This window comes from Triturus cristatus, chromosome 6 (genome assembly GCF_964204655.1).
Source record: "Triturus cristatus chromosome 6, aTriCri1.1, whole genome shotgun sequence".
NCBI lineage: Eukaryota > Metazoa > Chordata > Amphibia > Caudata > Salamandridae > Triturus > Triturus cristatus.
In genome coordinates this window covers 1,481,990,409-1,482,015,518 of record NC_140589.1, presented here as the reverse complement: position 1 = coordinate 1,482,015,518, position 25,110 = coordinate 1,481,990,409, and the positions used below count along the sequence as shown (strand labels likewise).

The following is a 25,110-nucleotide window of genomic DNA, read 5'->3' as shown; positions in this document are numbered from 1 at the left end:
GGACGTGTCCAGGCCAACCATGGAGGAAGCCCCGCTGTTCGGGCCTGGGACCGCACACGAACATTGTACCATAACTAGAATGTCCCAGTGCCACATGTTGTCCCACCTAAACCAATGGCTGTGGTTAAGCCTGAATGTCCGCCTACAATCCTCAAGCCGCCGTGCCCCAAAAACATACTTCTATCTGACCTCATGCTATTCAAACACGCCCACTAAGCATAATAAGCTGGAATATTGCAGGACTTCGCACCAAGATAGCACTTCCAGGCTGGCACTTGCCCATAAGATCTTATGATATTCTGCTAATGCAAGAAACCTGGGATATTAACCATATTGCATGTGAGGGCTTCCTGTGCTTTAGAATACGGGCTGACCCATCCCTCTCAGGGAGAGCATCAGGAGGATTGACTATATGGATTAACTTGCTGCTCGGGGGCCTCGCAAAGGCCCTAAATACACCAGGCAACAACTTCCAAGGGGTACTTTTTAAGGGGGCCTTGAGTTTGTACCTTATTAACTTTTACAATGATGATTTTCTTACTGTACCCAATCTAAGAGTACTGAGTCTGTTTGATTACATTTCCACTATTACGGAGCGAAAACCTAATGAAGGACAGCAAATGCTGGAGACTTCAATGCTAAGCTCTCAAATACTTGTAATTGCTGTCTCAGATGCTGGTGTGGGAAGGTATTCGAGGGGCAAAGAGCTGGAGGTCTTTCTCGCAGCTTCTCAACCTGTTTCATGTGATGGAAACGTCCGTAATCAACAACCTGGCCCGGCCCACTTTTTAAAGGGGAGGAACTGTTTCTCAGTAATCAACTATATTTTTGTTTTCCGGGATTTGATTATTTTTTTGGTCACACACTACCATTATCAACACAAATGTCGGTGATCATAACCCTGTTGATATCACCTTGGACGTTCCATCTAGAAAGGATTTTCAAATTGCAGCTGGTCTCAGTAACCTATCTTTGTCCACAGACAATCTTGGAGTCCACTCGAAATTGACAGATCCACCCCAAATTTCTGAGGAAAGTAGCAATAGAGAATACGGAGTTAGTTATGGGATGCCTAGCGCAGGACGAGGGCCAAGGGATGATAGTAACTTCTTTTGTGGCTCTCTGTAATAAGATCAGACTGTCCCTCTGCAAACTGCATAGACCAGTGCCGCAGGCCCCGCTGTGGTTTGCTCTTGAGTGTTCCCTGTCTAACCGTCTAGTGCGTCGATCCCTAAATAAGAAGCCTAGAGACCACGCTGCTGTAGCAATCTTGCAGAAGCAATATAAAATAACAGCATCTCTTAGACGGAATTAAGTTATCACCGAGCATTGGGATATACTAAAACTAACGGCCCATTCAAACGATATCAAATTCTTCTGGAAAGATGTATCCAGCATGCGATCTTTTGATCAGAGATCCACCTCCATTAGTTGCCACATAGACAGAGAGGCATTGGTGACCCATTTTTCCCAGATTTATTCAGCTACTGACCTGAAACTCAAAATGTGAGCATGCAATGATCTGTTTTCATTCATACAGGTCTCCCTACAGGAAGTTACTGTAGCCATGCAGCAGAGCATGGGGGGCAAATCTCCGAGGCCAGTTGGTGTTGCCATAGACATTATGAAATGCAGTCTGAACCTCTGGCCCCTTTGCTGACCAATGTTGTTTTCAACGGTTCAAGTTACTCCACCGTACCCAGCTTCTGGGCGAGCTCTGTTATTGTCCCAATTTTCAAAAAAGGAGACCGTCCCAAAACCCATTGCTATTGGCCCATTTCATAGATCGATATCCCTGCTAAAATTCTTGTGCGGCTCCTTTCCAAAGGATACAAGGCTGGGTCAAAGACAACAACATCTTAAACACCTGCCAATACGACTTTCATACCGGTATAGGCACAGTAGAGCAATGCTTACATTTGAATTTAGTCATCTGTATATACACAGTGGCAAGGCAGACCTCACTACATCTGGCCTTCACAGACTTTTGACAGTGTAAATCAGTCTAAGCTATGGCAACTCCTCCTTGAGATGGGACTTGATGTGACACTTGTGCATTCATTAGTTTCATTGTACCCAAAAGCACAAAAACCAGGGTCAGGTTTAGCTAAAATGGTGAGCTGTCGGATGAAATCAGTATTGGGTGCAGAGTCCACCAGGATGTGTGCTTGCCCCATTGCCATTTATCTTATAAATTAACAAGCCCAGCACTCAGTTAACCCGGAGCACTTCCAATGTTCCCAAATAAATGGAGTTCACCTCACAGCACTACTCTATGCGGACGATATTGTTTTAATGGCTCGTACACCTAACACCCTACACATGCTAGGCCACTGTTTTGTGCACCTTATGGCCAACCTTGACTTGTTAAACTTTCCTAAATCATTTATAATGACATGGGGCCCAAAGTACACTCAAATTTCAAGCTTTTCCAGTTATCATAAATTCCTTATTAAGCACAAGCACTTTTTAGGTTGAGCCTGGGCAGCACATGTGCTGGACTGCGAGGCAGGCTGTATTGGGGTATGTACATGAAGCCCTGCCCACTCTCCGCCCATATTTGTCATTGGCTTGTGTCATTGTTTTTCGTAAATGCTGGCTTCGGATTCATTATTAGGCTTGTTAGTCCCTTCTTAGTACCACCTTTTCTTCATTTGTAACCTCCCATGAGGACTGACACTTTTACTTCTGTTGTTACACGGTATATCTTATTTAGTCTGTAAGCACTATAATGAGTTTCTCCTACTGCAGGCACGACAGGCTTTCCTGCAACATTCAACACGCCATGCATGCTTTCAATGGGCGCTTTTACAAAAAAAAGCATTTGTTTATCAACTTGACAAACAAATGCTTTTTTGGCAAAAGCGCCATATATCGTGCTTTCACTTTAATAGCGGCTGCAGACCTTCCTTTAGACACGGCTCGTCTAAAGAAAGGGGTGTGGCCTCGTAACGTAAAAGCACAGCATGGGGCTCTTGTAAACAACCAACATTTGCAATGGAATAGGTCTCGCATTTTAGAAATTTGACCTATTGGTATTGTAAATGACAAGGCCTTTTATTATTGCAGGTTTTTTTAAAACACATAAATAAAAGGCATTGGCATTGTCTGTAATGCAGCCTGCATGGAGAACAGGGAAAGTGTGCATGAGTGTATTGGGCGGCCCGAGAGGGCCAACAAAGCAGTCATTGCGCACTTCGGAGGATTGTACCCTCCTCCCCTGCTGTTCAGCCCCACCCCCTCACGCAAGGAAAAAATAAAACGATAACAACATTACGTTATTATAATTTTTCCTGCTTGAAGGCAGTGGGCGACGCTCCTCCGCCCTAGCAGAGGAGCCGTCACTGCTTATTTGGGTGTTATGTTTTGATCATCAGGTTCATGGGCCCCGCACATCTCACACTGCAGGGCAAAGTTATCCAGAGCGGTTGGATCACTCCTCAGTCTCTCACACCCTTCAGGTGGAAGGGCGTTGGCCCCCATGCCGCCCAGCGCTTTCCAATAGCTTCTTACAGGGCAGGAATCTGGGGTACCACCGAATTCATGGTCTTACAGAGGGAACATCATTGTTTTTGCAGTACGGTCTTAGCTGCCTCATACCTACTTCCCACTTCATCTGCGGTAAGGAGCTGGGTCGAACTTCTTTGCGTGACCTCATTTGTACCAGAACCCCCCACCATTGTGACAATCCATTTGGCAGACAGAAGAAGCGTCACTAGCCAGGGATATAACTACCGACTGTCTGGCCTATGACAAGGGCCGGTCTATCCTGTGACAGGGGCGTACTTTAAAAACAAACATTGGCATAGCCAATAGGTCTCGCCTTTGGGACCTTATAAGTGTTTAGCCATGCAACAGTTGCATAACTAAATACTTATAAGGTCCTATCGGATACGCCAAGCGGCCGTGTGGCCGCGAAAGTGATCGCCATCGTGATCACGATCAAACATCAAAGCGGCCGCGCTACCGTGAAAGTGAAAGCAATCGCGGAAAAGTGCGGCGCGCGCGCCCGCGCACATGCACTGTAGCTCTGGGCTGGCCTGGTAGCACTTTTTGGAGCCCTCTCAAAAAGTCTCGCCAGACCAGCGCATGCGCTGGGTCAGGCGAGACCTAATCATTTGACGGGATTGGCTTCTCGCGCAGCCTCCAGCAAAGCTCACGTGCTCGCATTGTTACTAGCCCCGTCACAAGCAGACAGGATAAGGGCCGGGTCCTTTAAACCAACTGTTGCAAGTTACCTGTGTTTAAGCCCCGAGGTCGCTCCGGCTGGCTATTTATGGGAGATTAGAGGGAATTGGGCGCGCGCCTCGTTATTTCGTTTCAGAGCTGATACGATTAAATACTTACTCAGTTTCCCTCTTGGTTATCGGCACGAGCTTGTCACTAGAGTATGTCCACGGAATGATGTCTCCAATCAGTCAATGTTACACCTTCATTCTTTCCTGTGACTTTTATTAAAAAACGCACTTTAAAAATGTCCTAATTCCTTTTATGAGGCTCGGAAACCTATAGCACTGTATCCCAGCGTACCACTGTTTCCAACAATTATCGGATGAACAGCAGGTATTTGTGTAAGCTTATTTCTCCGTGCAGCTGTACGTTCAGGGGGCACTATGCCCTTTGATTATACCTAATTTTCTGTGCTTTTAAACCACTCCTTTTTAAAGACTGTTAAAATAGAAAACAATTGACTGACGGTGACGTGCTTTTTATCGGCCATGGGATTTTATGAAAATCTGGAAGGAACGTTGGACTGGCATTTCAGTCTCTTATGTCTATTAATGTATTGTATGTATTTTTTTGTACGCTTTTTTGGTTATTTTCTCAACCGAATAAAGTTTATTGATCGAGTTCCCGAAGGAGAGAAACGTTTCCTTGAAGTTGGCTATAATGTGCTACCACTTCCGGTAGGATTCGCCCACAGCCCTCAGTAGTCACATATCCAGGAACCTGAATGACAGTCACATCTGGCTGCTGAACCTGTGCTTCTCAGAAGACTGACAGCATCCAGGAGAGAGACGGAGACGGCCAATATCACGATGTCAAGAGTGCTACAGAACATTAAAGTTGCTATACAACCAGAATTTAAAAAATGCTGATATTTTCTTTTTATATCGGAAAACAATACCAAGTGAAGTACTGTGTATCTGGGACAATACCCCAAAGTATGTTGTTCAGCCAGTCAACAAAGGGATAAGCCCACATATCGGACTTTACAGCTTGTGCAAGAGGCAAAAAAGATCAGACTGCAGTCTGTGTACGAGACAGCAGGGCCTACAGTGGTCAGACTCTCCAGTCCATGTACAAGGCTGGAGCCCACAGTAACCAGACTCTGCAGCCAACATAGAAGGCACAGAGGCCGACTCTGCAGTCTGTGTGTGAGGCAGGAGCCCACTGCCCACATAAAACTCCTCTGATGTCCAGTGTTCCTTTATTACTAGAATTCTTACGATTCCCAATATTACATGCATACAGGATTTCAAACACGACCATGCACCACCACCCACAGAATCGAGAAGAAGATATCAATCTGTTAATCCTTTCTATGCCAGAGCCGGGTGAGGTTTCCGGTTTTGGGTCAACAGCTCTCTAGATCCTGTGGGTGCTGGTGCATGGCTGTTCTTAGTTGGTGGAGCAATTTGTCTGGTTAATACCGATAACCAATGGGACTCCTCCATGCTACCGAGTTGCATGACCGACAATGGCGGAAGTTTTTAAAATCTTGTACACATGAAATATTAGCTATAAGGAACTTTCGTGAACATTAGAGGCAATGTATGTGTTACTGATAATAATTTTTTGGGTCTAAATGCATCATGCATATCCTACTCGATAATACTTTGTAATTGGTGCTCAAAGCAGAGGGGCACACAGTGGCCATGCTCTGTAGACAGTGTGTGAGGCAAGAGGGACCACAGTGGCCAGACTTTTCAGTCAATGCATCAGGCATGAGCCTGTGTGTGAGATGGGGGGGTGCAGCAGTTGGCAGTCTGCGTACTAGGAAGAGGCCCACGGTGGCCAGTCTCTGCAGTCCGCGTAAGAGGCATAGGGGCCCATGATAACCATATTATGCAGTCTGTGTGAGAGGCACAGGGGTCCATGGTGGCCAGACTCTGCAGTCCGTGGAGGATAGAGAGGAGCCCACAGTGGCAAGACTCTTCTGGCTGCATAACGAGGCAAGGGGGCCCATAGTCGCCAGGCCCTACAGCTCGAGTACAAGGCACCTCCTTGCTCTGAGCAGGATTTTCTGCTGTGTACTAGACTTTTACCATGATTCCACTTGTTCTGCAGCCAGCGTACCAGGCAGAGAGGCCCACATTGACCAGACTCTGCTGTCCATGTAGGAGACAGAGGGAGCCGGACTCTGCAGTGTTTGAGGCAGGGTGGACCGCAGTGGCTAGACTCTTTAGTCCACGTATGAGGCAGGAGCCCACAGTGTGCAGACTGGAGCCAGTGTACCAGGCAGAAGGGTCAACAATGGCTAGTGAAAAAACACAGCACCAAATGCACCACTCAATTTATATAATACAAATGAGTCCAAGTCCTCAAAGTAGTACGTATTCCAAAAGGTTCTTCTTTATTATTCAATTTGAAATGTGAATTTTTTGACAACAGCAAAAGCAGCCGACGCGTTTCGTCCAACTTTGGACTTCTTCAGGGCTAAAATCGTAGGTTGAATGATAAGCACATATGGTTCTGATTAGCTCAAAAGAGTCTATCACGATCCAATCGGAAATAGTATATCCTTAATATGAGATCACCGTCCTGTTTAAAAAAAAAGAGAAATGAATAGTATTAATTAGAAGTAGAATGTGCAAAAACGATGATCCTTTGCCATCAGTAACAAGCCATAGTCGAATGGTGGGTTTGAACGTAAATTCCTCCAATGATAAGAGCAAATTTGTCTTATCGTGGGATACCCGATTCAGTATCTAAAAACGAAGTCAAAGGGAGGCGTCCGCCCCCGCGGACGCCTCCCTTTGACTTCGTTTTTAGATACTGAATCGGGTATCCCACGATAAGACAAATTTGCTCTTATCATTGGAGGAATTTACGTTCAAACCCACCATTCGACTATGGCTTGTTACTGATGGCAAAGGATCATCGTTTTTGCACATTCTACTTCTAATTAATACTATTCATTTCTCTTTTTTTTTTAAACAGGACGGTGATCTCATATTAAGGATATACTATTTCCGATTGGATCGTGATAGACTCTTTTGAGCTAATCAGAACCATATGTGCTTATCATTCAACCTACGATTTTAGCCCTGAAGAAGTCCAAAGTTGGACGAAACGCGTCGGCTGCTTTTGCTGTTGTCAAAAAATTCACATTTCAAATTGAATAATAAAGAAGAACCTTTTGGAATACGTACTACTTTGAGGACTTGGACTCATTTGTATTATATAAATTGAGTGGTGCATTTGGTGCTGTGTTTTTTCACTAGCATATTCCAAGTATTGGAACAGCATTGTGCTGGCGGGTGCTAACCAACAGTGCACACTCCTGGTGAATAAATAATTTCTTTCACCATATTATTATATTGAGTTACTCTTAAATCCGGTGCTGTCTCAGTGGGATTCCTCAACAATGGCTAGTCTTTGCAGTTCGTGTATGAGGTAGGGGTCCACAGTGGTCAGACTCGACAGCCAGTGTACAAGGAAGGGGGGCCCACAGTGGTCAGATTCTGCACCCGGTGCATCAGAAAGGTTGCCCTCAAAGGCCAGCTTAGCTGCAAACACAACAGGTTGAGCCCCTGTGCACCAGGAATGAGAGCTCGGAAGATCAGGAATCTATGGCAGCCTAAATGGAGACGCTGTTTCACAGGGGCCAAACTATATGTATTAAGGGCAGAAGGTAGCTATTGCACTACTACCTCACAGTCGATAAGAAGCAGACGGATGTCCACCATCATTCAGGGATGCAATACAGGATGAGGATGTGGAATAACAACCAGACTTACCAACTTTGGAACTGAGGAATCAGGGTCAGGTCTTGGCATCGTGTCATTCTGGGCAAAACACTTATTTCCCTGTGCCTAAAAAAATGAATGTTCCCCTGTCTGATGTAACTGGTCCGCATGCAAAGCGCTACCATACCTTCAGGTCGACTTTGCAATACATAAAAACAGCAAAAAATAAAAACTCAATACCATACCTCCACTTTATCTTTGATGAAAAGACCAAATTCATCAAATGAACTTAAAACTAAAGTACAGGGTACAATGGAATATTTTCACCTGCACTAATTCCAGTTGACACTTGTTCTACAAGTCAAACTCTCACATACGTTCACATTCTATGACTCGCATACAAGAGGAATCCTAGAACATGTGCGTAAAGGGACCACCAACGCATTTAGGTGTGGTACACAATATATAAAACTGTAAAAATAATTTAAACACCTTTTGCTGTCGTGATGTCATCAGCTCAGACAACAGGAAGAGAGGCCTCCTGCAATAACCCCCATAATGCTGCGGTCCTATGAGCAGTACCATGTTTGACCCAGAGCATCCACTAGCCAGAGATGGGGAACTTGTCTGGGATCAGAAACCAGTCCACCCTGAGACCGAGACTGACCAGACTCCGAAGACCAGCTGAAGGGGAATGACCGAGATCACACTCCCGGGGTGGCTGTGTGTGTGTGTTTTACCTTTCCTCGCATCATAATGTTTCTTTAACGACTAATCTATCAAATTGCTGTAGATTCACCCTAAACTGGTTAAACAGCACCCGCAGGCAGGATGCGTGGTTTTAGTTAAGTGGGAAATAGAGCACGCGCTCCCTTTCCTAAATTATGAAATTACTTCAAAAATACGAATGTTATTTGTGATGGGCACAATCAGTCAGAAGCTTCTTAAATAAGTAACATAGGATCTCGCTTAAATGTACACAGGAAAAAAAACACATGAAAAGTTTCTCAGACCCTTAAAAACAACCAGCCTACAATGATTTCGCTAAATCAACAAACAGGGCGCCTAGTAATCAGTCAGCCCGTGAGATCAGATTTCAACCACAGGAGACAGGGGAGGAAAGGGGCTTCGACGGAATTCCATATCTTGGGTCCCTTTACACACGATTTCTCGCCCCCCAGCCCCCTTCCAGCCACAACCCACTTAATTTGAAGTGAGGTTTGGGTTTTAGGACCACCCCAGCTGCCTGAACCAACACAGAGAGAATCTCACAGCGAGAACCCTTCCCCTGCTCCCACATGGTTACCAGATGCTCACAAGGGCCCTGAACTTTGCATCAACACGAGACACGCGCTTGAAACTTTACAAGAACATCCGCGGACTATTATTTAACGAATTCACACAGGGAGTGAAAGGGTGTGACGGCCACACATCTGTGGTGGAAAAATACCGGATTGGAGAAATACGCCTTTCCTTTCCTTCCTGAAAGCAACTGGTCACACAGCGGTGGCTTTTGGTGGCAACAGCACCCAATAGCGCGTTAATGTTTGCTCAAGCACACACCACTCAGCCCTCCTGCTGCATTCCAGCCTGGATGCAAATGGCCGCCTAATCAGGCCCCCTCCCCGCCCCCACCACCACTGCGCGTGGGCAGGAGGCTCAATGCTGCACAGAGTTTTTCTGCTGAGCAGACCGGGACATACTCTCCAAAATTGGAAGCAAACGCAAATTTCATATAATAAAAGTGTATGGTTTTATTTCGAAGTTGTATATAGCACTACGTGTGGAGTAACCAAACCCAATTCGTCTAAGAGTCATGACCTCACTTGCAACCATCAAGTTGATTACCTATTCAAGGGTTTCTCCAACTGGTTCTGTTTTTAGGAGTTTCCCCAATAGGAACGGAGGGAGGGAGTTGGAGGGCGGGGTTGGGGGTTAAGGCTGCATTAATTCAACCCAAGACCATCCTCCAGAATAAGGGCAGGAGAAAGTCACAAATCAACACAAATCCAACCCACATGTTGACACTACACTTCTGACAAGGCATACTAGCAGAAACCCATGCTGGCAGAATGTGCAGTGATGGCACATGACATGATAACAAGAAGTTCTTCTCTACTGGGCTCAACATTTGTGCCCCTTGTTGGAAGACTACAGGCCTCCATGGCCTTCCTTGGCGTTCCTCCACCCTTGCTTGCTGAAATCTCATCTTTTCTATAGATGTACACCAATTTGGGTAGCAGACAAGCGACTAGAAACACTTACCCAAGAGCTTCACTTTTTAAATAAGTTTACTCTTAGAAGAACTCATAGAGGCCATTTAGGACGTCTATTTTTTTCTGCAATGTCACAGATCTGCATCTTTTTACTTTGGCGCTACCTGTATCATGTGCACCCGGAACACAGATGAAAAGGGCTCTATTGGGCCTTTCATTCCGGTCACCTGTTAGCTTGTGTTAAGGGGATTTTTAGAGCACGCGTATCACCCAAGGAAGGGTATCCTGGTACTGTAGTAGAGATTTGATGGACCGGCGCGTTGCAGAAGTATGTGTAATCTGAAGAGACACGTGACCTGGTGAGGTGAAGTTTAAGAAGTTTGTTCTACTGTTTCGTGGCCTGGTACGAGAAAGATGTGCCTCTGAGAATGCTAGATGGACCCAGGGGATGTGTGGTAGAAAGAGGGAGGACAACCAAAGGGTTCTAGAGCTGTTTAGAAATGACACTCTTCTATGAAGGTTGCTGGCACCCACATCGTTGACGGCGTGAGATAAAAGTTTTAAAACTGCACGTTCATAGACAGGGAGCCAATTGAGATTTTGAAGCTGGTTAGAGATGGAGGCGCAAGTTGGTACCAACCAGGATGGCTGCTGCATTCTGCACTATTTGAAGTTTCTTCATTAGATGATCAGAGTTGCTAATATAGAGTGTGCTCCCCTAGTCCAATCTGCTATTAAAGAAATCCAACAACATGGACCTGGCTTTAATAGGCACATTTATCAATTAATATGCGGATACGTAGTATTACTTCTAGGGCGATATATTTATCCTTTCCCAAACTCAGTAGTTCTTTTCATGAACTCTGACTTAATCCCCTGTGCCTCAATAGTTAATTTAAAAAATACCAGAGCAGTGAAAGAAACCAGTCAGTCAGTTCACTTAAAAAGCACCAATCAACAATGAAGTGTATACATGTCGCAAAGGCAGAAAGGTGCAAAAAATGTGTAGGAAAATGAGAAAGTATCTCACGTGCGCACCACCGGAGTAGCTACTGGCAGGTTCTCATCAGCTTGCCCACGTACTTATCATCATCGATAACTTTCTCATGTAAAATAAAATGTGTGTCCAGTGCGGGAAAGGTGTGAAAATTGAAAAGAAAAATAAGACCCCAAAGAAAATGAGAGACAAGAAGTCTCAAATAAAATTGGGTACAACTCACATATGCACTCCTGATTTTATTCCACAGCGTGAGTTGGCTCAATATTAAAAACACAGCATGTTGTTAACCGCTTTGAGGATGGTCAACATGTTTCATTGCCCATTTCAAAATTAACGGCAAATTCATCAGGGCAACTGAGGTCACCAAGCACCTCCCTGGACCTTTATACATCATAAAAAGAGTGACTAGTGAGAGCCAGGGGCCCACAGACCAGCTCTCACTTAGTCTCAGGGGCGTGTAATATTTACACTTTTTTCCCCTTACCAAGCACCTTTGTTGGTCACACCTTCATCGTGTAAGATACAAATAAGCGCGGTCAATCGTCGATACGCCGGGACGATTGACCTCGCTTATTTGTATCTTAAACAATGAAGGTGTGAGCAACGAAGGTGCTTACTAAGGGGAGAAAAGTGTAAATATTACACACCCCTGAGACTGAGAGCTGGTCTGTGGGCCCATGGCTCTCACTAGTCACTCTTTTTATGATGTATAAAGGTCCAGGGAGGTGCTTGCTGACCTCAGTTGCCCTGATGAATTTGCCGCTAATTTTGAAATTGGCAATGAAACATGTTGGCCATCCTCAAAGCGGTTAACAACATGCTGTTTTTTTATTATTGTGCCAACTCACGCTGTGGAATAAAGTCAGGAGTGCATATGTGAGTTGTACCCAATTTTATTTGAGACTTCTTGTCTCTCATTTTCTTTGGGGTCTTATTTTTCTTTTCAATTTTCACACCTTTCCCGCACTGGACACACATTTTATTTTACATGAGAAAGTTATCGATGATGATAAGTACGTGGGCAAGCTGATGAGAACCTGCCAGTAGCTACTCCGGTGGTGCGCACGTGAGATACTTTCTCATTTTCCTACACATTTTTTGCACCTTTCTGCCTTTGCGACATGTATACACTTCATTGTTGATTGGTGCTTTTTAAGTGAACTGACTGTTGACTGGTTTCTTTCCCTGCTCTGGTATTTTTTAAATGAATAACTATGGAGGCACAGGGGATTAAGTCAGAGTTCATGAAAAGAACTACTGAGTTTGGGAAAGGATAAATATATTGCCCTATAAGTAATCCTACGTATCCGCATATTAATTGATAAATGTGCCTATTAAAGCCAGGTCCTTGTTGTTGGATTATATATTGATTGGAGGGTGGCCTGGCATATACATTCCCTCTACAGCTCCTTTTTGGACAACAGTGCTATTAATGAAAGTCCGAGTGCTGGACGGGTGTGAATAAGCAGCCAGAGAATGTTTGGCAGAGTTTCAAAAACAAACAAAAATAGGAGACCTCTATTGTTGAGATCGGATTGGCTATGGAAAGTTGGTTATCAATTATGATATCCAGGTTTTTGGATGAGGGGGTTGGCAAGAGAACAGGACCTAGTTTGTTGGGGCACCAGTCTCTGGACCAGTGAGCAGTGTTCCTCCAAAGCAAAACTACCTCGGTCTTCTTTCCATTTAATTTTAAGCAATTATCTTGCATCCAGCCTGAGATATCTTGCATGCAAGCATTGGCGTTCAATTGTGCAGTGCGAAGGTCCTATGAAACAGAGACGATTTTCTGTGTATCATCATGGTGTATACAAGATGACCTTGAAGGCTCTGGCTCTGTTTATAGCAGCAAGACGGACTACGCAGATATTGAACAAGGTCAGGCTCAACAGGAGTCCTTGGGGACTTCACATGTGACTTCAGTCTAGTGTGACAGGACAGGATCAATGCAGACGTATTGAGCATGATGGGATGAGAAGGAGTGAAACCAGGCCCGCAAGACAAATGCTGCAGCCATTCAGGTGCTTCAGCAACTCACCGTGTTAAATACTGACAACATATCTAATGGGATCAAGGCAGCAGCAGCTCTCCAATGCAAAGTACGGAGTAGGCCATCAGTGGCAGCCATGAGGGCAGGTTCTGTGCTGAAAGTCGATCAAAGGTGGTCTGGGATGGACCCAAAAGCATGTTGGATTCCAAGAAATGAGTAAGTTGGATACGTTTTCTAGAACCATAGCTGGATAAGGTAATAGAGAAATGGGCCTGTAGTTGGATAGGTTGTTCAAGTCCACTGAAGATTTATTCAGAAGCCGAAGGGGCTGGAGTGCTTCCGTCCTAGTACAGAAAAAGTGGCCAAAGTAAGAGAGTAGTTGAACAAAGTGACAGCGGGGCCACGAGTGGCCTTCACAAGGCTGAAGACAAAGTCCGGTCATGGGTCGTTGGGGAGCCTGACCTGATGGAGAGCATAATGGTGATATGCTCTCAAAATTGACAGGTAAAACATGATAGCGCTGCCCCCGAGACCCCTCCCACCCGAGACAGAAGAGGAAAGGCAGATCATTTAGGGCTGGCTGAGAGTCGAATTTAGAGTAGATTTAGGAAATTTTAAACAGAAAGTAATCCGCTAAAGAGGTTCAGCCGAAGCAAAATCGCCTGGGCACAGGGCCTTGGATGAGAATTCTTTTACAATGGTAAAACATTTTCTTATCAGCATTGGGTCTTTCATCAATGCAGGCAACAAGTGCGTCTGACAGTGTGAAGATTTTTGTGCTTTTTTCTAAGCGTGGGTTTATAAGTGAGTCTGTCCTGTTCTAAGCGGGAACACCTCCAGTTACACTCAAACTGCTTGCAGCAGTGTTTGTAATGTTTGAGGTTCTCAGTACACCAAGTCATGGAAGGGGGGTTCTGTGTGCGGAGGACAGCATTTTTAAGAGAGGCAAAGTGGTCAGGACATTTGTTAGCCAGTCGTTAAGGTAGGAAGCTCCTATAGTGGGGTCAGTGGTGGGAGACATTCGGAGAGCAGATTCTAGGTGGTCCTTTGCGACTAGACTCCAAGGTCCGAGTTGCTTCAGTGCAAGGGCAGATGTGGGGTTAGCAGGGGGTTGCAGAAAGTGAATACTGAAGCCTGGAATATAGTGGTCTGCCCAGGTCAGAGGAAAATTTGACTCCAGGCTGACAAGATTGGCACTAGCGAAAATGGGGTCAAGAAGTTGCCCAGCATTGTGGGTATGGCCTATCATTTGCTGGGTGTGGCCAATGGTATTAAAGTTCTCTAGCAAGCGGCAGACCTTTGTGTCTGGGCGTTCATTAAGATGCCGATTTAAATTACCGAAAACCACAAAGTTATTGTATTTCATGGCAAGAGTGGAAACCAGTTTGGTAAATCTAGTGCTGAAGTATTAGCTGGAGGTGAGAAAGTGGTAGATAAGAGTGCCTGCAAGGATAGGGGAGCTGAAAATAATACGTTTAAACATTATATATTTTAGCCTTTCCTTGGTTTGGGAGGGCAGGATGGAGCAAGAATGGGTAGTTTGGTGAATAATAGCAATTCCTCTGCCAATCCTGTGGTGTCTGTCTTGGTCGGTGATCTGGAAACCCGGAGGAATGGCCATGCTAAGTCCATGTTGGCGGTTGGGATGGAGCCGCGTCTCAGACAGGAATAATACATCCGGGCCTTCAGAGCTCAGCATGTCCCAGATCTCAATTGACTGTTTGGCGAGGGACTGGGCGGTGGTGTACATTGCAACTGAGGTCATTGTGGATAACGTGAATTACGTTTTTGGGGGGATGGGAGGGAAAGGAGGATTGGGACCAGGCATGTATGAGAAGGGGCCTACAGTGTGGGGAGGGGCTACGAGGCCATGTGCTGTTGGGAGAAGTGGCTGTGCGTGCAGCTGGTAGGGTCAGAACCTCTGAGTCAAGGCTCTAAAGTGTAGGTCGTCCTTCAAGGGAGGTCCAGAGGGTTTTTCCACTTTAGCCGTCTCAGAATCTTCTCTAGGAGACATTGGTCTGTTTTCTCTTGTCGTGCTTTCTGAGATTGAGCAAAACTGCCACTACGAAGGACCTAAAAACAGCCAAATTCCTGGTTTGCCACTGTGAGTTTCTTCCACTGACTAGAACTGCACCACGTCACGTACGTCACCACCAGGCAATTCTGAAGTTATTATCAGCACTGCATACAGAGTCTTTTAGACCTGGCATGGCCAATGTGACAGTAAGGCCCACAGCAGAAAGTCTGACTGAAGCGGTCACACATTCCGTGGGAACATTTAGCTGCAGCAGGTTGGGCGATCCAAAGCAGTGGAAAGAAGAGGTATCAGAACTATATAGCCCCTGACAACTTGGTTCAGAGGGGTGTTCACCACCATGCTCCTGCTGAAATAAAGTAGGCTTGCCTATCACAAACACTGCTGCGCACAGGGCTTCTCCGCCAAAGTGTGTGGCCCTGAGCAAAAGCCTTTAACTCCAGGTCTCATTTTCTCTTAAACATGTGAGCACTTGCAAACAGTGCAACCACCAAAGGTTAGAAAATATATAAACGAGACACTTGGTCGAGCGGTACATGTACTACAGCAGTTGGTCCATTGAAGGAGAGGCAGGTGGTGCACTAGATGGGACGAGGAGAAGTTGTGATAGAGATGACCCAAGGTGTCAGCGAAGGTTAGCACGTACCTTGCTATTTAAGGAAGCACAGGTCTTGAGAAGTTGTGGGTGGACAGTCCAAGATACGAGGGGATGGAAATGGAGAAAAGTTTCAATAAGCCAGTCCCAGAACACATATTCTCTGAACAAATTGCAGCAACTCTGTTATGCTACAGTTAGACCAAGTTCAGGGGTGTCTGTCGTAGGCTCCAGAGGACCAGATCCATACCAAATTTTCAAAGCATCCACATAGAATAAATGTATATAGACTGAATCTAAATGGAGATCATGTATGTAGTGGTTATACTGAAAACCCGGCATGGATCCAGCCCACTGGACCCAAGTTGTATGGCCCAGGCCTACTTGATGTCACAAAGGACAATTCAGCTAGCAATTCATAAATCAGGATAAACTATACCTTATTATAAACAATTGCTCTTGCAAATGTGTACACAGTAGTGTTCAGCTTCCCTGGCTGTACTGTAGCACTCCGCCCAGCCCCTCAACGCTTATTTCAGATGTTGTTTCCTTGCACAGTACTGAAAGGAGAGGTGTGTTTGTGCCAAGGGACATATTGATGGAAGCTGCCTAGGTCGCCTTCAAGAAGTGCATCTGTTCCCAGAAAGGGAGTGGCGAATTAGGGTTCGAGTTCTTCTGGGCACTAATGTCTCCCAGACCCTCAATGAGTAAATGAATGCATTATCTTTCTGTACCTCCAACTTGCCATTTTGTCAAACCCATAAAAACTTAGAATATCTTCTCTTTTAGAGTTGGTCGCCTAATCTACTTCTCTTTGAGAGTTTCTCTCTAATCTATTGGCGAGACTTTCAAAGTCAGTAGTTTATTCCCGACCCAGAATATACAATCTTCTACATAAATAAAAAAAACTCCCAGCTCTTTATGTTACACAAACATCTGCATTTGCTGAACTCTGCCAATCTGTACCGTTTTTTTCAACAAGGAATTTACTGTTTTGTCAACATGGAATCTAATTTCAATTAGTGTTTTCTTCATTTCTTGGAATCTACTACAATCCGTACTGCTGTCTCAACAATTAAATGCACTTTCAATTTGTGTTTTCTTCATTTCTTAACACAAAAACATTTAGAATATTGTTTTCCATAACATGTCAGAGCCATTTCTGCACTGAGAACTATCAATCCATCCTTTATAATACCATATTTAGGATCCGATCACAAATACATAGAGCGCAAGCAAAGACAGCTAAGGTAGGGCGTGGCACCCTGTCTTTTGAGAAGAGCCTGGTTTCTTTTTCAGAAAAATATAAAGAATTTACATGGTGCAGCCACAAAGTGTTTACCCTTGAAAGTATGGTTGGTAGTTCTGCCCGACATCAGCGGGTACGTGAAAAATAAACAAAACTCCTTATTATAAATGAAATCATCAGACAGATTATAAACCGTACTTTGAATTTCTTCATACAACCTATTAATAATTCAAGACCTCCAAGAAAAAAAATCAAAGGCACAAAATAATTGCCACCAGCACCGTAGTACATGAAAAGTTTAACCAAAAAGTACATAAATAAAAATAAAACAAAAAGATAAAAGCAGTGTCCTCAACCCAACACACTTTTAACGTTACTTGCAACACCCCAGATGTACCACAGTGGTCACTTCTGGCCGGAAAGCAAGGGGATAACATATCTGATCTGGATGACACAAAATGGGAAAGAAAGGATGGATAAAGGTAATTTTTGAAGATGGAGACCAGAACTATTTGGAATGAGATTATGTTCTTGATTTTTTTTTTTTAACCCAAGTACACCATGAGGCCCACAAATCTACTGGTAGATACAGTGTTCCATACACCATTAAATGTGGATGGTGATTAAAAATATTAGTATTCCTGCATGCATGCCTCGCTTTGTATTCGACCAGAAGGAGGCAGGAAGAGTCAGGCGATATAAAGCACCTGCTATTGAGCCGTCCACATGCACTGCTACGAGCTAAGGATCTGCTGCATATCAATGGTGCGTTAGTTCAACCTTCACACCTAACCATGGCTCTCTCACATTCAAAACATGTCTTCATTCTATCACAACCTCCTATGATCATCTGAAAACCCAAAACACATTAGTACCAAATGCAAAGCAACAAACAACATCCACGTCTGCAGAAGGTGGAGGTTTTTGATATTTAGGTATAACAAACCAGTAGAGTATCAGGAAAAAATGCTTTAAGAACATCAGATTTACATTAAAAAGACAGGAGCAATGATATCAACACCCAGAGAACACAAATGTCCAGAGCAACAAAGTCAGATCGCAACAGGCGTGATGGCCAGAAGATCTCTCTTCAACTCACAGTAGAAGAGCGCACATGGGTACCAATTGTTTGGGATACACTCACTTTGACTGAGAAGATGAAGATTTCAATAAAGCAAGAGCTTTTTCTGCTGACAGTGAATTTTTGCGGTCCAGTTTTTATAGAAAATCTAAGGCAGATCATAACAAGTTTCCGTTTTCCCCCATCGTTCCTCTTAACAGAAGGACTTAAAGCAGTTCCATAAACGCAGGGGCTCTTCCTACAAAATTCGGTCTAAAAACCTTGTAAAGCAACAAACAAAAATAATGGCTGCACCACTCCTTCAGCTTTTGTTTCACGTTTTATTTCTGCATCCACAAGTCCCAACAAATCCCAGACACAGCTGCAAATATGGCGTTCTTAAGGTCTCCTGGCCATGGGATCCACAGGCAGCCATTTTGAAAAGCTCTCCCATTTTCAGGATAGATCCGTAGCTCACTGTGCATTCCTCAGTGACCCCCACGCTATTGACGAAAGGTCAATTCTCAATTTGCAGCACATGCCTTCCGCCCAATTAGTAATTCCTCTGGAGAGTGCTGTGCAACTTTGAAATTCCAACTGCTTGCCATCTTGTTCGGCACCAGATCAGCCCCATCTTGCCTATCATGCCCAGCACTAATGCCACACTTTCCATCAGATTTTAGTAAACTCGTTGAAATTGTGCATTATGTATAAAGAGGTATTGATCCATCTTGTAGAGTGCTGAACGCATGGTTTATCGAATAGATGTTGCAGAAGGCCTCCCGTTTAGTGCTTTGGAAAAGTCTTCTCACTGAGGTTTTCGAGGCGCCTTTGCTATTTGCTCCTAGGCTTGGTTGCAGAGCTCTGTCTGAACACAACTCCAAGGGATGAAAGATGTTACATTACTGGAAGTTCCCAGATGTTACGTTTTTGGAGCAAACCAATTTGCTTCCTCCAACACAAAATACCATTGGGAATGTTACTCACTGCTGGTGATCCCTTGAACACACACAACACTAAGTCAGTTCAAGGCAAAGCATCGGCACTGAAAAAGGGGTATAGGTGTGATCGATGAAGTGGCATCAATGTCAACAAGTGTGGACCGCTGCCAACACGCTATCTGACATCCACCTTAAATCTGTGAGATGAAACAAACTAATCAATAGAGATTGTGAGCGCCTTTGCCACACAATACTGGGAAGGGCCAAAATGAGCAGACTACGTCAATCCACAGAGACATTAAGGCATATCAACCACAACAGTGAAGAGAAAGAATGGTGACCAGGGACCATAAAAAGCAGAGTCTATAACCAGGACTCAGCTGACAACACAACACCAGAAGTCAAGGTCCTGATAAGTTTATAAACAAGAGACACACATTCAGGTACACAGCATCTTAAATATTGTTTCAATAGTATTTTGTCATTCATATATTTGAAAGGTACCCGTTTGAGGGACTAAGAATTGTTCAAATAATTATTTGCACAACATCAAACTTAAAACAAGCACAGGGAAAGTAAATAGGTCTGGTTTGCATTTTCAGCCAAGGACTAAAACACAAAAAGGCTTGCTATATTGAAAAAAAAAAAAAAAAAAAAAAAAGATTTTTTTTTTACATACAAATTATTCTATTAGATAAATACATTTAAGTGTGATGACAAGGTATTTTTGAGATGTAAAATAGTCCTTAGTGCATTCCAATGCAGGCACTCTGTAGAAAGCGGAATGATACATCCAAGAGCATGGGGTGAGTGGGTGAAACAGTGCGCTAGGCGGGGCATATGCCCACTCTCTAAACTTCAAAGATATAGTATGAACAGCTATGCTGACAGTGCCATTTCACCGGACCCAAAAAGGCACATCATAGCGCCTACATGCAGTCTTCACAACCCTGTGAGCACTCCTCTCTTGTAAACAAGTAATACAGTTGGGAACTAAAATGTTTTTTTGAGTTTGTAAATTACACCTTTCCATTACTGAAATGCACAGAATTCAGATTGCTTTGCAAAGGCACAGAGTTCATAAACGGCATTTGGACCCCTATGTTGAGGAGAGCATGCTATGTTTTTAACTTAAAAGATATTATCGAGTCAATCACACATCAGAAAACTAGTGCTGCAAGATGTGCTGTTTCTCTAAGGTCACGACATGCATCCCCGGGACGCCAGAACACATGCAGCTTCTTCCCACCACGCTGTGCACTGCAGTTGCTGCATCAACGTCTCCCAAACCTGCTGACACTTCTGCACAGCTGACACTACACTCCAAGGGCAGACAGCAGAGCTGTGCCCGCCAGCGGAGCATCCCACACGTCCCACTGCCTGGCGTCAGATACACTTCACCGAGCAATCACGCCCTCTCTTAGCTCTTTCAAAGGCTGCACAGCTGTACACAAAAAACACAACTCTGAAAGGGAGCATTTGGGTACACTGCGCATCACGATTGCAGAGTGCTGGGATGAAAAGTGGTAAACACGCGGACTCGCCCACTCCCCTGAGAGGGGTGTGTGAACGTCTTATTGCATGCAAAATGGGCGCCGTGCACATCCAGCACTGCCGCGGCCCCTCCCTGGAGGCTGCTGCGCCGCCGCAGGCTGCACTCAACTGACCGCATTAGAGCTGCAGGGCTGCCAGCCGGCCTGCAACGCCCCCTGCATCATGGCAGCAGAGGCCGGGCGCCAGGGCTGACAGACCCTTGCATAGCTGGCCCGGTGCCCAACCAGGTCAGCAGCATCCCCCGCATTAAAGCAGCACAGGTAGAGACCCCAAGAGGCAGACCCGCCCTCAATAAAACACCCACCCTGGACCCACGAAAACACAGCAGCACAGATACGGCCCTCCCCTACCCGTGCCCCAGGGGGCCCACCGCCACAATAGGGGGGGAGTGCCCTATGCATCCCAAAACGTGTCCTCTCATTACTGCATTACATCAGCGCGGGTATCCTGCCACAGCACACCTCCCCAGCATCACAACCTAGACAGGATGCCCTCTCAGAGACAAAGTCGGTCCTGCAGGCGCACCCCCCCCCCCCCACCCCACCCCACCCACCAAGCAGTCTGCATAGTACTGCATCATCGCCAGCCCTGTGGCTTTTATTGCACAGCAGGGCGAGGGCCGCATCCCCCTCTGCTCGTACCTGTGCCCCGGAGGGCTGCTGTGTACATCCCACCCAAAGCCCCTCACATGCCCTTCCTCGCCGCACACGAGGCCGCTGCGGCACAGCTGAGGCTCGCGCTAGCACCTGTTTCACAACAAGACGCTTTATACGAGCGCCGACCTGTTGCGGGGTCTCCTCGGCCGCCCCCTCCTCCCTGGCACAAACACCCACGAGCAGGCTGCGCGCGACGGGGGCACCCGTGTAAGAGGGCATCAGCGGGCACAACAGCAGGCAGAGGGAGGGGGGAGGCTGCAGCAGGACCACGCCTGTGTGCAGCGCGCTGCACCGCTACATCCCTCCCAAGGCCATGATCTCACCGGCAGCAACAACACCGGCTCCCTGACAACCCGTGCAGCGTGCATGGGGGGCGTTGAGAGTGTGCATGGGGGGGTCGTGACTCACCCTCGCTCCCATGACTCTCCTATCCTCAAGTGCTCAGCCGCATACACATGCACTTGGCCATGATAGGATGGAGACAGGGCAGCAGCAAACAGTGCAGAGTTCCCTTGAGGGAGGGAGGAGGCTGTGAAAGTACAGAAGAGGGGCCCCCGCCCCTTCCCCCCAGCTCTGACAGCCTCCTCATAATCCACCTCTAAATCCGTCCAAGGGGTGGGGGGACCCTTCGCCTCCGACCCTGTGTGGATTTTTACACACCCTCGTCTCTTAATCGCCGCCATCCCAATGCTGGTGGCGAGCACAAGAAAACATCACCACCTCAGGCCTTCAGCGAGATGCGTGGGTCGCCCCCTCCCACCACAACTGGCCTCCATCCACCTCAGGAGTGATGCTGAGAGCAGCCCCCGTCCCCTCTTACCTTGGCGTGCCTGTGGGTCTCGGAGCGGCCTGGAGGGGGGATGCGCGCGGGAGCTCGCAGGAGGGCGGCCGCACGGCTCCGGGCAGAGATGAGAATGAAGCTCGGAGTGAGTGGAGGAGGAATCCGCAGCCTGCCGCCGCCCGCTCTCCGGCAACAGCTGCACTGATTCCTGCAGGAGGAGGAGAGGGCGGAGGAGGCTCCACAGCGACGCCTGCAGGCCGCCGCCCGCACTGCGCTCCCTCCCTTCTACAGCAGAATCGCTGCTGCGTACCAGCCCCCGCACCGGCCACTACCCCCACCCGGGGACGGCAGCTGTAAACCATCCAGCCCCTGACAGATAACAGTGACACATCAACCCTGTCAGTGTTCCGCCCTCTCCCTGGGTAGTAAGAGCGCAGCCCACCAGGTCTGTGACAGCGGCCGCTGCAAGCTCTCCACGGCATGCACCGTTTGTTTGATAAAAGGATAGCAATTTACCAACCAACAGGAAAAAAAGCAAAAATTCTGTTCCTCGGAAAAGTACTACTGATCACATCTTTAATTTACAGATCCCCACGAAAATATAAAACAGTTCTGATTAATAGATTTAAGCAGGTTTCATTCTGATTGGCATCCAGATCTTTGCTACTGATAGAGCCCCAGGCCCTTCAATCCAGTCCTCTCTCTGGTCGATGAATCTGAATCTTTGGAGTTGCTTGAGAGGTAGAAGTGAGTTAACATCAACTTCAAAATCTCATTAAACAGTGTAACTCGTTTAGTCACACAATAAGACCAGAGCTACCGAGTAAACTTACATGGATTTATTATAAACTCAGAAACAAGCTAATATAAATGAGTCTCAGAATCATACTGCAGACGTACAAAATTACCAGAATAAGTCTGAATCTCCTAATGTAATTCAGTCTTAACAATAAGAAGCATACAAGAAATACTGTAGCTGCGATGCAAAAGTTGAGGGAAAGAATCTGGAGATTAAATTTCAGGTTTCGACTCTCCTGCCTAGTCATGAGTAAATATAAAAAATCTAATTTACCCCACTCTATACTAGATTGGGAAGTCCTAATTAGTCAGAGAAGTAAAGAAAGGTGACAGCTTAATAGAGACTTCAGTACAAGTGCTCCAAATCTAAAGAATGTATAGCATAAAGCCATACAATGAGAGATATAGCAAAGAGGTCTGTACCTCTTGATGTCCTAAGGTATCTCTCCAACTAACAACGCAACACCAATTAACACCCAAAGCATTCAAGGAAACCCACGTCATCATCTCCGGTACATTTCCATCTTCCACAGTAGCAAATGGCAACATTCTCCTTTTCTCCCACATCTTCAAATTGGAAAATTTGATCGACCTTGAGCATTCCCTTCTCAGCCATGAGAACCTTTCTCCAACTTTGTTAGCACGTCTTCATCTTGCCAAAAGTCTCCTCTCGTACCTTACTATCGCTACAATACACAATGCCTTTCCACCAGCTAAAGAAACCTTGGGTCTGCACCTGCAGGGGAGAGAACATGCAAGCAAGCAACTTTCACGATGAAGGTTAAACATTAAAACCCAGGAGCTTCAGGCCTTTTGTCACAGTAAGTTAGAAAACAATTAATGTGCACCCTACATTTGGATATATGTGCACAGATGGTCACACAATCAAATGCACTTTTAAATGATAAATCATGGTTACATGTGTATTAAACATTAGAGTAAGTGTTACATCTTGAAACATTTATGTAGCTATGGGTGAGAACTACAACTTCATGAGAAACCTAAACATTAGTCGGCACACATATACGTTTCTATTGTTCTACCAAGGCGGATTTCAGAAATACATTTAAAACTCCGTCTTTTATTACTAATATCAGATCATACTGAGTATACTGAGTGCTAACTGCACATAATCATTAGAAATTAGAAATGTGGACAAAATTAATATGCTCCAATACCGCAAATCTACTATATTAGCATCCCCAGCTTTTACTTCAGAAATTAGAATGGAAGATACCATTGTAACGTTGATAACATTGGTGCAACCCTCCAGGGACCCCTGGCCAAATGGAGCTCGAGAGAGGTCTTTAAAGCTAACCCACAAGGATATTTAGTTTCAAATTATGTGTTATCTGGGGCAGTCCCCCAGTACTGGTGGAGCTCTACAAGACATCCAATGCATAAACAACCATTGGCAATAGTAATAGGTCTGGCTTGTTACTGAAAGTAAAATAAACACAGGGAGATCATGGGTGAGTCTCTCACGGGAGGGCCAAGAGAATTATTTAAGGGGAAAGGATATGTTCGGAGCTCCACAAATGCCGGTGGGACTCGGCATTGGTGACCGGACTTTGGGCAGTCACCTGGTGGGCACGCGATCAGCTGACGCGTGTGCCACGTGGGGATGGTTGCAGGTATGAGGAATCTTCACAACCATCTGGTTTGATGTGATTCTCGTACAAAGTAATAACTTGGAACCCCTACAGCCCTGAAGAAGTTGCGCAAATTATTCGCAACGAAACATGTTGGCTTTTGGAAATTGAATTTGGTTTGAATTAAACAATTTTTAATTGGAACAGCCTAGACCGCTTAATAAAGTTACGTCAAGCTATTAAGCTGTACCGTTTTTAACAGTGGGAAATATATTCTTATTTATCACGGGGTCCAGTGGGCACTTGTAGTGATACTATGCACTGACAGTTCATTCACATTTAGGTTTCGCTGTCTTCACCCTTTTCTTCAGGTTTTCGAGATTTTCACGATAGAACACAAACCTTTCATTTTTAGCATGGAGAGAAAGTAACCGATGATGATAAGTGGGTGTGCTAGTGAGCATCAACCAGCAACCCCCTTGGTGTTACGACCGTGAGGTGCTTTCTCTCCTACTCCACACTTTTTTATGTTTAGGTGGGAGTGGTCCTATTATGCTGTATTGACATTTCTTATAAATTGAAACACCATGACACTTTGATTAGCGATAGGGATCGCTTGTGTGAGGGAGTTTTAAGAATACGGGTAACCCCTCTGGTGTCGAGTTGTTAGTAATAGGTGTCTAAATAAAGTCAGGCCCCTTGTTGTTTACAGTGTGTTGAGTGGGGGGCG

The 25,110-nt window shown here is 45.5% G+C and overlaps 1 protein-coding gene across 1 annotated transcript in view; it reads right to left on the bottom strand.

Annotated features, from left to right (window-relative positions):
* The window catches only part of SPTBN1 (spectrin beta, non-erythrocytic 1), a 543,544-nt gene extending 521,351 nt beyond the window's left edge, over positions 1-22,193 (bottom strand). The window contains exon 1 of the mRNA XM_085612597.1: positions 22,030-22,193. The gene's annotated coding sequence lies outside the window, so the exon portion shown is untranslated. The remainder of the gene's footprint in view (positions 1-22,029) is intronic.
* Positions 22,194-25,110: the final 2,917 nt, after the last annotated feature.